At 33.5% G+C, this 14,913-nt stretch overlaps 1 protein-coding gene across 1 annotated transcript in view; it reads left to right on the top strand.

The window, feature by feature from the left end:
• The window catches only part of LOC101895461 (uncharacterized), a 122,775-nt gene that overhangs the window by 43,955 nt on the left and 63,907 nt on the right, over positions 1-14,913 (top strand). The window lies entirely within an intron of this gene.

Raw genomic sequence — 14,913 nt, 5'->3', positions numbered from 1 at the left:
TATTCTAAACACAATTATTGTATTGCATTGTTCAATTTATTGGCCATCCGTTATGTGGTGCTGATGGTGGTGCGTAAATGTTTCTTGGATTTCGTTTCTAATACTTTCTTGAAAGTTCTCTGCCAAAACGGATTGTAATCAGCAACAACACACAAAAGAAGAAGAAACTTTTGCTGTACATTATTGTAATGTAATGTCGGGTAATCCTTATGGGACTTCTTGAAATGGGTTTATCGAATTGCAGAACTTTTCAAATTTAACTCTGTATGCAGCTGTTGGAAAATTATGCTACTTGTGCTGCTTTGTTATGGGCCAACAAATGATATTTAGTTATTGTTGGGAAATATCAGTTGGTTGGTTTGTTTGTCTGTTAATACAAATGCAGATCAAGGTTCTGGAGATATTCAATAGCTTCTTGTGGACAAACATTTTTTCTACTGAAAATTTACAGGGCTTGCAAGTTTATGGTTGCAAGTAGGTGGGGGAGTTAAATTTTTAGAACACACACACACACAAACACACTTTAAAACTGTCATTTGATTCGAACAAAATTCTCACAAAATTTCATAGGAATTTCACAAAATCTCCACCCCATTGAGACTTAATCCATTATCTGTGGCGACAGAGACAAATTTTTAATTAACCTAATGCTTCGACAAACAAACAATGCCAACGACCAAAGGAAGTTTAAAATTCTTTTCTGCGTTGTCAGTCGTTCCTAAGCGATAGCTCTCAAAAGACTGAATTGTGAAGGTTCAAATGTTTAATGTGTGTCGTCAACATTCTGTCATATTTTTTAAATACAGCGCCTAATTTCATAATCGAGTAAATTCTCTCATAAAGTAGATAGGGGAAGCGAAATTGCAAAAAAAAAAAAAATGCCTACTTAATGTGCAGTCTTATTACCGGCCAGGGAATTGTGTAATTGTGGTTCCCTGACGCAAAGGCTTAATGGAAATTGCAAAGTCTGAAGTTTGAAATATTACTGCGTAGGAGCAAAATTCTGAGTAGCTAGTGTGAGTGTAAATTGAAAACAATATTGATGTTATATATATCATGGCCTAAGTGTACGTCATCGAAATAGAAAGGGTTAGAAGATAGCCATTACTACTGCTATTGTACTGGTTTAATATGAACCTTTTTTATCTTATCGACAGAAGTTAAGAACATTTTAACTAACTCCCTGCGATAAATTTCTATTTATACCCTACACCACACGTTATGCCATTGTACATTTTTTTTGTAACATGAAGAAGGAAGCGAGATAGATCCACTATTACTTTTGAGGATCTTTATAGAATCACTTTCGGAGTCGGTTTATACATGTCAGTTCGTCTGTCGGTCCGTCCGTCTGTCCATGTATTATTGTGAACAAAATGCAGGTCGCTTTTATTACAATTTTTCCAAACAATACTTTTTGGCCCAAGGACGAACCCTATAGAAAATTGAGGATAAGCGGATCAGATTTAGATATTGCTCCCATATATATTTTAAACCGACTTCGAGTTAATTGTGCATCAATATCAGTCCAAATGACCTTAATTTTGGCACATCCAACTTAATTCAGTGTAGAATCAAGTACATAAAACTTGGTAAAAATTGCTCCCATATATATCTTTCATCGGATTTGGTGTTACATTCTAAATATGCCCTTCACAAGAATGATATTTAGTACCAGAAATCAGATACAGCCCAGAAATGCCTCTGTCAAATTTTATCGATATCAGATCAGATTTGGATACACCTCCCATATACACATTTATCCAATATCAGGTTTATTGTGCACCAAATGGCTAATATCAATCCAAATGAACTGAATATTGGCGATTCCGACTGAATTCATCCTAGAAACCAGTACTTCAAATTTGGAGAAAATCGATTCAGATATAGGTATAGCTCCTATATAAATGTTTCACCCGATTTTGGGTTTAAAAACCCTCGAATGCATAATATGCACTCAACAAGAATAATATTTGATACCGGACATCAGATACAGCCCAGAAATACCTCTGTCCAAGCTTTTCAAGATCGGATCAGATTTGGATACAGCTCCCACATATATTTTTAATCGATATCAGATGTATCTCAAATGGCTGATATCAATCCAAATGAACTGAATCTTGGCAACAAGTACTTAGAATTTGAATCAGATAAAAACCAGAAATACCTCTGTCAATTTTTTTTTCGAGATTAGATCAGATTTATCAGTGTTATTATGCACCAAATGACTAATATGAGCCTTAATGAATTGCGATTGTCTCAAATATTATGAAATATTTCTTATAATTACTGAAGTCCCTTTGAACATGGTCACTCTATATCCTGGCCTAAAAATTTGGGTCTTGGAACGGTAAACACTATTATGGAAAATTAATTTTTGAAAAAGTTCAATCTTATCTTATAGTTGTATGGGATCCAAAGCCAGGTCCAATAATTGCACATCTCAGTATTTCTATCAACTCTAGATAAAAAGATAAATATCGGTTCACTATTCTGATGCCTTACGCCAATTTGTATGACCTTACACTAATAAAATGTTAAATTAGTTTTCAATTTCCCGCCATCTGTTTACATCCCAATGATTTATCTAAATTTAGATGATTCCTAAATTTTTTTAAAAAACTTGAACGCAATATATATTTTTAGGCATCATAATCGTTTTTAAATTTTTTTTTTTTTAAATTTAAAAATTATAAATTTATGAATTCCTAAGTGTTCGTAGAAATTTAATTTTCACACATGAACGAATTTTCTTTACAATTTTCCAATTAATAACCACAACACACTGAGTTTAAATGAGGGTGACTTTAAAATATTGTTGGAAAAGTCTCACAAATTTTGGGGTATTTATTTACACAGCATTTCCATAGGACACTGAGTGTTTGGTCAACCCTTTTCGCAGGTAATGATGAACAGTAACAAAAATTTGCAAAACAAATTTCGCATCAGATGGAAGACTACGTCATTTCCAGTTAAGGGTCTCGTATTTGTTTAGGACACTACTCATACCACTTGGCTTTGGTCAGTGGAAGTTTATCCAAGAATCTCACTTGAGCAGCACTCACCTAGAGTGATAGCTAAGCATCAACAATGACCATAGAATTGTGTCAAGATTTTAAACTTTTACTTAAATTATTTTCCAAAATATAGGAAATGGCTGCAGACAACTCTCCTTTCATCCCAAATTAAATTCATTGAAGTATCTTTAATGAAATGTCATTCAATTGGATGTCATTGCTAAATATGAACCCTTTTCAAAATCGCTTCTGTTGACACAACACAATCGAGATAAATTATAATTAATGTCTCGGAATATTAAATTTTTGCGAAATACAATAACACTGGCATTTACCAGTAATTACTTACTTACTGACATACATTGTTGCGAGCATTTGTTAATTTAAAATTTATACAAAAATGTTAAATTATGAAATTAACATATATATTTTTTAATGTTATTTAACCAAATATAAACAATGTATGTTGGTTTTAACTGAAAAAAAAAATTAAAATAATGATAAATACACATTAACCGCCATTGTTTAAAATCACAGGAGGTAATTTTTACAGTAAATATAAAAATGTAATTTTGTTTTGAGGTTGGTTGAACCTTGTGCGTTTAACAGCAACAAATAAAAATGCTATGTGGTACAGTTATATGATGAAGAGTCTGCATACAAATTTTTAGTAAAGATTATATAAAAAAAATTCTGCCAACATGCATTCTCCAATTCTTAAAATCACTTAGGTCCACAAAAATATACCGATTTGCATTTTTTAAACAGATGCCGAGCATTTTTTACAAGACGACGGAAAATTGACGATTTAAGCGATTCTATATTAACAATCATAAATAAGATGTGTTATCTATAACTTGATGATGTTTTGAGTCCGCTTTGGAAGCTCAATAGTAAGAAGACTGGCGGTGTATATGTAATGGTGTATGTGGATGGTAAACATTATTTTTTTGGTAAACCTTATGTTTTAAAATTTAGTAAAACTATGAAACAAAATATTACTTTTCCATTATTAGGTTAACAATACCTACCACATAATGAGGCTCATGTTCGCAATCGTTTCGGACATAATCCAAATTATTATGGGAATTAGTTCGCTAATTTCTGGTGATTATGGCCGATTTTTTGGGCATAATCTGCATTCCATTACCGGGGTTATGACTGAAAAAAGACCATAATCCTTATAATTATAATGGGGATTATGCCCGTGTGGATTATGTCACGCCTGCCTAAGTAGTTTTGGAAACGAAAAGATAAACTACGCCTACCAAAAAGATTTTGGAATGGGGGAAGAATTACTGTGCAAAAAATACTAGCAAGTTATCAGACTCATCAACAACTTACATCTTTGGCCGCAATGGAGCGACTGGTTCTGCCTAACAGAAATATTTTGAGTTAAAGAGAACATAGACCGATGGACACCGTTGTGGAGGGAAAACTCTCAAATTCTTAAAAAGGAGCGAGTTTCTTAATAGAATCTTTTCTGAGATACAACAAGGAAATCCCAACATAATTATAGAGTATTTGTCTTCCGTAAAACGTGAGAAAATTCTGAATAACGATGACCACTTTATTTACTATCTTTAGCCGATTGAATGTCATTTCAGTAGTTCACAATGTTATATTTAAATCGGCGTTATGTTCCGCCAATCCTTGCCGATAGAAAATCTTATGGTTGGATTCAAAAAAGATCTAATTTTGGGATTATGGTTACCGGAGCAATTAAACTTTTAAATACGAATAAACTGACGAAAGAGACTTGAAAGCATTATGAACTAAAACAAATAAAAACCAGTAAAGAAAGTCTTAAAGTCGGGGTGGGGCCGACTTTATTATACCCTACACCACTTTGCTAATTTAGTAGAGCTCCGCATAACAATTAAACGTTTTTATGAGATAATTCAATCATACACGCAATGATTATAATTATAATTTAAAGTTCAAAGGACTAAATATGCCGAAGCATTTGTATCTTTTAAATTCGGAATTGCCCATTTGGTGCACAATTAATTTGAAATCGGATAAAGATATATATGGGAGCTATATCCAAATCGGAACCGATCTCGATAAAATTTGGCAAAGAAATTTCTGAGCTGTATTTGATATATTTCCCTGAATATCGTTGTTACGGAGTGAATATTACGGTTGTGGGTAACAAATATAACAAATCGGATGAATAATATATATGGAGGCTATAGCTATATCTGAACCGATCTTCACCAAATTTGACGTAGTAGCTTCTAGACTCAATTCGGCCGTAAGTGCCGAATTCCATCCCATTTGGACAAATATTAGACGTTTGGGCACAATCAAATGTAAATCGGACGAAGTTATATATGGGAGCTATATCCAAATCGGAACCCATCTCGATAAAATTTAGCAAATATATTTCTGAGCTGTATTTGATATGTTTCCCCAAATATTGTTGTTGCAAAGTGCATATTACGGCGGCGGTGGACAAAAATAACAAACCGGATGAACAATATATATATGGGAGCTATAGCTATATCTGAACCGATTTATATCAAATTTGGTATACATATTTTCAGGCCTAATTTGGGTGTATATGCAACATTCCATACAATTCGGGCTGATATTACACGTTTGGTGCACAATAAAAGGCAAATCGGACGAATATATATATGGAAGCTATACCTAAATTTTGACCGATTATCTCCAATTTCAATAGGGTTCGTCCCTGGACCAAACAAATGATCTGCGCAAAATTTCATCTGGATCGGGCAATAAATGCGACCTGTACTTTGTTTACAAAAATACATGGACAGACGGACGGACGGACGGACATGCATAAATCAACTCAGAATGTGATTCTATGCAGATCATCAAAAGGAACTATGGGTCTATCTCGTTTCCTTTTGCCTGTTACAAACAAATGAACAAAGACATAATACCCTGACCACCTTGTGGTGTAGGGTATAAACATTGAGTTCGTCCGGACCGAGCATACAATGCCCTCCACTATTGACTTAAAAAAATCGTGAAAAATTTAGATAAAATTATTAAAATATTGAATATCAGAAGGTACCCTTACATGGACGTCATAGGAAAAAATGAACCTATACATATTAAGTTATTCTACTCAAGCTGAAACCTATTTGTCACTACAAATAAACCAGTAAGGAAAAGTCTACAGTCGGGCGGACCGACCATAGATTTTTATTTTTATATGAAGTAAATCATACCAGCTATCAACATTTAGTTTTACATCAGTTATAGTTTGGTTTCAGAGGGAACAAATATATGGAAGCATATCCAAAACCAAAGTACATTGCATGATATCACTTCGGGAAGGACCATATATAAAAAAATGTATATCGAAGCAGAGCTCCACAAAATGGAAACGTACATCCCGAACCCCCGATAATATTTGGCAGAGGTATTTCTGGACTGTATCTGATATCTTATACCAAACATCATTGTTGTGGGGTGAATATTACGTATTTGGGGACCTAAAACACCAAATCGGATGAAACATATATATGGGAGCTATAGCTATATCTAAACCGATTTTTACCAAATTTGATGTACTTGCTTCTAGACTGAATTATGTTAGATGTGCAAAAATTCATGTCATTTAGACCTATATTGGCCATTTGGTGCACAATTAACCCGAAATCGGTTGAAGATATATTGGAGCTATATCTGAATCTGATTCGATTATCACCAATTTAAATAGGGTTTGTCCTTGGGCCAAAAAAATATTGTTTGGAAAATGCCATAACGATCGGATAATAAATGCTGTATTTTGTTCTCAAAAATACAAGGACGTACGGAAAGACGAACTGACATGCATAAATCGACTCAGAAAGTGATTCTATGAAGATCCTCAAAATTAAGTATGGGTATGTCTCGCTTCCTTCACCATGTTTCAAATAAATGCACAAAGAGAGAGAAAGAAAGAACAGACCTACCGAGAACACCAATTGTCATATTTCAGCTGATTTGGTTGGAATATGTGATAGAAACTTTAAAAATACCCAAATCTGGAGGTGCCGTTTGTACCAAATTTCAAAGCTTTAGATTAAATAATGTGGACTCTATCGTGATTTCAACAGACTGAGAGACGGAAATCGTTAAGTCGCCTTATAATTTTATTCAGATCAGGACAATATATATACTTTTTTGGGTCTCCGACGAATATTTCGAGGTAAAAAACTTAATATACCCTCAATTGTATGGTGGAGGGTATAAAAATCCATGTTTAAAAATGTACGTTGTGTTTTTATTCCACGAGCACCCAAAACGCCTTATTTTTTTTTTTTTTTTTTTTTTTTTTTTTTGAAATAATAGCCATAGACGAAAATCTGGATGCCCTTCTATTGGAGGAAGACCAGGTATTATACCCATATTGAAAAAAAAAACAGAAGGGTCAACTTGCATTAATATGGTTGAGAAAATTTTAAAATACTATTAATTGTGCGGGACTCTTATGAGGCTCTATTTTTAAAGTATATTTCATTTATTAAGCACCCGAAATTCAACATTGAAGAAGTTTAACTAAAACATTATATAGAGGTTGTAATAAATCCTGGATAAATCGGAACAATTCTTTCCAATAATGGTTTTTACTCTCTGAAAATACAAAATATATGAAATTTGGGAGAAATCCATACGTTGGCTTTAAAAAACATGGGCATATATGGCAGATATCATTTTTTGTAAAACATCGCTTTATTAACAATTTTGGACAACATACACGTTTAAAAGCTATAAAAATGAATGGATAAAAATAAAGAATAATATAATTTTTGTTTTCTCTTAAAAAATCTCTGTTTGGGCTCATGTGCTAGCAGACGGGTTTGAGCAGTGCTGGTGTACATACAGACAGGAATTCTATGCCGAATTTCATGATGATCAAGATTATATACCTTGCAGGTCCCAAAATTAATATTTTTAAGAGTTTATATTACAATGCCGGCCTATGATGATACCTTTGCACTGTAGCCGATTATTGACCTATTTCATTGATTTAAGATTTTTATTGGTCATCATCAATAATATTCTATTTCTCAAAGAATTCTTGTCGTCCCCCTATTGCTTATACCAATTCCATAAAAACCGCCTTTAAAATCATTTAACATTACCTTGGCCTTACCCACAGAGATACGCATACTTATCTCCCTGTACATAATGTGTGTAAAATTTACAGCATGTAAAACGAATGGAAGGACGTTTTTATGCGGCAACCTTACAAATGCTAAGCCCCTACAATATTGTAAGGCCTTGAATGAGGCTGAATAATGTGGGTTTCGTACATTGTAAGTGTTTTTAACTGCAATATTTTTGTTTTTGGAAAATCCACATTTCAGTCTCAGTTTTCTTCTGTTTGGTCTAAATTTAACATAAACCACAACAGCAACAACTAAATCCCTTTGGGCTATAGCATTATTAATGCAAAATCATATTTTACATTTCTTTCTGTCTTTCTTTTTGGTGTTCGAGTACCAAAATACCAACCTCGGTAATCTTTGGGAAAATAATTTACTTTTGTTGCGGCAAATGTCCAGGAGAAATCTTATTTTATATATTTACCAAAGACATCTAAGGACATCAATTTTGTAAATAATATTTCAAAAGAATTTTTTTCATTATTCTAAAAGCTCCTTACGAGGAGTAGAGAAGCCTAATGGTTTTATCTGAGCAACAGGAGGAAAAGCTTCTGCTTTTCCTTGTATCAAATCCAGACAGGTAAAAAAGGAAAATAGTATGTGAGTAAGAGGAATGAACAGAAAAGCGACAACTGAAGAGTAAACCCACACACACACACACATACAATGATAGCACCGTTGATGGCTTGATAACAAAATCATTTGTTTGAGTATTTGACTTTTTGAAAGGTACTAAGGAAAATATGTTGCATTATTCGGTGGTTGTTGTTGCTGCTGCTGAGTGAATAACTGCAGCCATACAAAATATTCAATGCTCGTACAAACATCCTTGCCATGCACGTTGTAACCGAACGAAACCATGAAGCAGAATGGAAGCTGGAGAGAGATATTGCTAAATATTTATACCATAAATCACACTTGACTGCATTAACTTTCTGAGGATGACAAAATATGTTGGAAAATACATAAATCTGAATGTCTTCCTTCTCCTCCTGCAAGCTCCACTCTTCGAACACTTGCAATTGTAGCTGTATTGCAATTTAACATATAGAAACGTATTTTGCAGCTGTTTTCAAAATAAAATACATGTTCTATTTTAAAAACTTTAAGCTTTATTTTTTGGTAAATATTTTATAGAGCCTTTTTGAAGAGCATACATAGCATACATACATACATAGCTATGTATGTGAGGCATATATGTTACAATCTCGCCACTATACACTTTCTTCGAAATTGTTATTGAGCAAAATTTCATTCTAAGTAAAATGAATGTACTTGAAAAACTTACTAAAACGATTCAAGTCACTCAGCATTAAGCAATAAATCTTCGGAACAGTGTGACCATTGTGATTTTTTTTTTTTTTTGAAGAAGAAAGTGAAGGATTGTGCAGTATATGACGGTTTACGATATAAAGCAAAGTCCGCATAATATTTGAAAATTCACGCTTGGGGGTAATCAAAAAAGTGGACAAAAGTAACCCTGTGCAAAGTTTTTTAAGAATTTTTCGTCTCGGCAATATAACAGAAATCATATCAAGAGAAAGCTTTCTAAAAATAAATTCTCCAAAGAACTCAACAAATGGGGTTATTTTGGTAAGAATACGAAAAATACTAAATTGTACACCATTCTTAATGAGTAATTTAATGAGAGGAATTTAAAATTTATAGACTTTTGTACTATAAGAGGATGAATAGCACCAAGAGATTGTAAATTGTTACAGAACAGAACTACTTTGAAATTTGGCATGGGGGTCAAACTTGGGGTTGTGGTGTGTAATAAGGCGGAATATTTAAAAAACATATTTCAAGGATTCGAAAAGTTATTAAATGTTCAATATCGTACAGCATTGCTTTAGATTCATCGAAGAATGTTTTTAGAAACTTATATTTTGGTGAGTTTTTAATGAATATTTTTTCAAGGACCAATAGAACACCAATCGTAGATTTTTAAGAATAGTTTTGAAGGGCCAGCAGACCATGAAAAATGGATTTTTAAGAATTTTTTTCCAAAATAATATTTTAAAAAATATTTTTCATGGATCATGTATCCGCAGATCAAGCACCATTGTTGTGAAGGATAAAAATACTTGAATACTTAAGAGATTTTTTTTAAGGACTTAATTACCGTCAAACGTAATTAGTTAACAACATATTTTTAAGGTTCAATATCAATAAATCATTTGGGACTTCTAAAATTTGTTTTTCAAGGATCAGAAAAAGGATTTCGATGGAAGAATATCGACGACTATCACATCAAAAATCGAGGAATTTTTATACTCTACAACACCATATAGATTTTCTTATCTTGTCGAGCTGAGTCGATTTATCTATGTATGTCCATCCGTCTATCTGTCCATGTTTATCTGTAATCACGCTAAAGGTCGCAACTATTTCTCAAGAAATTTAGCATAGAGTTATGTTTAGAGTCAGAAAAAAAACCTACTGATTTTGGAGACAATGGCAAAATAACAGAAAAATTCTAATTCAAAATACATTTTGGCAGAAAAGTATAAACTGTAAAAAAATTTGTGAATTTTCTTCAATAAAAATATTTTAATTATAATACTGGACATATTGGATAGTCCGATCCACACGAAATTTTTTATGAGAGTTCGGTTAGGGAAGTCTATTTTATTTTGAACATGATCGCAAAATAATTTGGGTTGAAATGGACCAAAGACTGAAAATTATCTGGATTTTACAGACTCTCTTCGTCACGAAATTTCGCAGAGGTTAAAGTTTGATACAGGACAGAAGCCTAGCTTTTAGGATGATCATTGGATAATATTTAGCGGGTATGATGGACTACAATTTTTGTGTAAAATTGTTTTGAATACCTATCAGCTCAACATAAGGCAAATGCCACAGGTCAAATGCCAAAGATAACATTTCAGCAGGACTGTATGATATTATTTAAAAAATTCTCCAAAAATTGCAGCATTAATAGTGTTGTAGGGTATTTCATGGTCGGCTCCGCCTTTGCTTAGTTTTGGATCTATAATCGTAAATTTTCCAAGGTACAGGAACTGTCAATATTTCCAGGACTAACTTTAAAAATCAACTAAGCTACAATCATATGTTTTTCAAGGAATATTCTATACCCTCCACCAAACATAGTATGGACTGTATATTAAGTTCGTCATTCAATTTGTAACTCACCGAAATGATAATTTTAGACCAAACAAAGTATATATATTTTTGATCAGCGTAAAATTCTAAGACGATTTAAACCTGTCCGTCCGATGATTCCAGACATAATTTCCAATGGAATTGTTTGAAAATCCACATGTCTATATGGGTCCAACATATCGTATAACCCCATAACGGTATCTCCCGATATTCGGTATTTGGATAATTGTAGCCACATTTTTCAATGGAATTGTCTCAAAATTCACACTAGGGGTTCCTTCTGAGAACTTTACCCCCTGAAAGAGTATTGTCTATATAGGTCCACGATATCGTATATCCCCCATACAATGGTACCGCCCGATATTCGGAATATTGATGATTGTAGCCAAAATTTTCAATGGAATTGTCTGAAAATCCGCACAAGGAGTTCCTTTTGAGTACTTTATTCTCTGGGAGAGAATTGTCTAACGGTACCTTTCTTTATTCGATTTTTGACGATATTGGCAACATTATTCAACGAATTTTTTCAAATATCACATTTGAAGTTCGGAAGCGATACTACCGTCCATGACAATAAATTATGCAGGCCTACGTATTGGTATAGATCCCATATAACTGTTTTCATTTAAGTGGTATTTTTCGACGGATTTTTTTAATTTTTCAAGATACTTTAAAATGGTGGAGAGTTAAAAGTTCGGTCCGCCTGAACTTACTTATTTTTTTACTTGTTTCTATTACGAAGATAGCTATTGAAGTTGATTTTTCAAAAAACTTTTTTCACGGACCGAAGACGAAAATTTTAACGAATATTATTCAAGGATCCAATATTGAGGAATAGCCGCATTGATATTTTTAAGGATCAATGGTGTTATTCTTGGGGACCTTAAAGATTTTTCGCCAGAATAACGAAGCCATAATTGTGAACGTTAATCCTTCATTTTTAAGAAAAATTGTGCTTATCAAATGTCGTTGTTGAATAAATTCTGTCAGACTTCGTAGACGGCCTTCTCGCTGGGTTGGTATTGATAAAAGGTTAGATCGGGTCAGATTTAACTCAAGTCTACGCAAAAACTTGCCTGTATTCATTATTTTGTATTATCAGTACTAAAACTGTTTTTTACAGGTCAACTTTGGGTATAAAACCCATCCCATTAAAAACTTCTTGATTTCAGATCTAAATGTCACCTCTATTAATTTGGCATTAGGGAACTTTGTTGTATACAAATTTGTTAAAATTTTTTTTTCAATTTTCGGTCCATGCTTCGACGTGAATATATATGGTTACACCTAGAAACATTTTTTTTTAAATGAAAATGCTTCAATTTGACATCTTTCCGAACTACACTGTAAAATCCAATATATTCAGCTAATTTAAAGTTTTTGGTATATCGCTAATGAAACTTTGATCCAAATTTAATTTGGAGACTAAACTGATTAGCTACTGCTGCATATATAGATGTCAATTTGTATTTAAATAAATACCCTTAATGAGCTACACTTTTAAAATGACGGACAAATTTTAGTGATTCTAGGATTTACTTGTAAAGAGCAAGTTCATAATGTAGCTGACCCCTGCTTCAGAAGCTGATCCCTTCTATAGAAATCTAAATCTCTCTGTTTCGTAGTAACTTCTACAATCCGCTAATTTCTAAAAAAGCTAAATTCAGATTGTTTTTCTATGCTTAAACCAGCAAAAGGTTCATTTTTCAACAAAAAATATCATTTATTATGTAAATAGCGGGAAAAAAGTCATCGCTTTTTTTCATCCTTGAATTTCATTTAACTTGTTTACAAGTATCTTTGGTAAACACTTTGTACATGCATGCAATTTTGTTAGAATATGAAATGAATATTCATTTTTTATAATTACCTTGAATTGGTGTTTTTTTATTTCGTTGTTCAATGAATTTTTATGCAAAACATTCTTTTTTTGTGGCATTTTAACGCCAACATTGCATAAAGTTTGATTTTTCATAAATATTTATTAGGAATTGCTTGCAAAAACAAACGATAGTTTGTTTTTTTTACAAAATATACAATTTACAAAGTGTCGATTTATTGTGGTTGCATAATATGACAGTTCAGTGTGATGTCGAGGGGTAAATTCAGTTGGGTGGGGTCACTAACTTTTTGTTTGATCGCGAGCATATACATGGTGATATGTACTTTGGATTTTGTTTTTAGAAAATAGCCCGATAAGTTATGTTTAAGAACAACTTTCTTTGTTGAAAATTTAAAACAAAGTTTTACCAATATTTTAATACGTCAAATATTCAAGGTCATTGACATAAAAGTTTGAAGTTTGTACGCCTAACATTTCATTTCACATGTTCCACTGTATCTAAACAATGTAAAAACATCCATTGAAGTGGAGTAAAGCAATCTGCCATACTTGCAACAAGTATCAGTGCTATTTATGAGGACAAGGACTAACTGAACAAAACCTAAAGCATTTAAGGCATTTTAAATAATTAAAAATATTCTTTGTCTGGGTGAAAGTATGCGTATGTATGCGTGTGTGTGTGTGGGTTTCATTCTTCTTCTTTTTTTTTTGGCCACAAACAAAGCAAAAGAAATTGTTGCCAACAAGAATATAATGAAGAAATGTAATAAAAATCCCTATTAGCCTACATCCATTCATTCAACTCATACAGGGTGAGATGAAAAAAACTGCAACCAACTTCAGACCGCTGTTATTTCTATGCCACTTGTCCGACAGCTATAAAAATTATTCCAGTGACAGCTCATTATGTTGCTTACAAGCGTACAAAAGCATTTTGGTGAGAATTTTCCAGAAAAAAAAAATTATTCGTGATGGAATACGAACGTGATAGTGTGATCGCTTTATATTTGGCTGGAAAACCACAAGTGGCTATCGTTAGAGCACTCCAGCATTTAAATGTGAATAAATTTTTGATACCGTGATACTGGTAGCGTAGCCCGAAGGTAGTGGAAGGAAAAAAACATCAACATCAGCAGAAAGGTTTCGAAAAGCAAAGAAGAGACTTGATCGAAACCCGGGTCCCAGTGGCCGAAAAATGGCCCGTCAGCTGAACATATCGGAATATTCTATTCGGCAAATATTGAAAAATAAGCTCGGGGTAAAGCCACCGCAAGTACCGCAACAGAAAGAAAATAGACTCAAAAGAGCTAAAGAGTTGCTTCGCTTGGCCGAAAGTGGTGAACTGCGAATTTGGTTTTCTCCGATGAGAAAACATTGGTTATCCAAAAGTTTGTAAACAACTGAATGATCGTACTTACTTACCAAAGAGGTCAGCAGAAAATGTGCACATTCGGCAGGCCACCAGAACTCAAGAACCGGTCATGGTGATGGTGTGGGCCGCCATAACAGCCGATAGTCGCTCTCCGCTCGTATTAATTGACCGTGGCAACAGAATAAGTGCCGAATATTAGCGCGAAAATATTCTGGAGGGTGTATTAAAGCCTTGGACACGCAAACATTTTGGCTGCAGGCCTTGGACATTCCAACAGGATTCAGCACCATCGCAATCAGCACGCGCCACCTAAGAATGGTTACAAAATGAGGTTCCTTGCTTCTTTTCCAACGCACAACGGCCACCAAAATCTCCTGATACCAATCCGTTGGACTATTGTGTCTGGAGTACTAGGCGAAGCAA

The sequence above is a fragment of the Musca domestica genome, unplaced genomic scaffold (genome assembly GCF_030504385.1).
Source record: "Musca domestica strain aabys unplaced genomic scaffold, Musca_domestica.polishedcontigs.V.1.1 12, whole genome shotgun sequence".
NCBI classification, from domain to species: domain Eukaryota; kingdom Metazoa; phylum Arthropoda; class Insecta; order Diptera; family Muscidae; genus Musca; species Musca domestica.
This window is presented reverse-complemented; position numbering and strand designations above follow the sequence as displayed.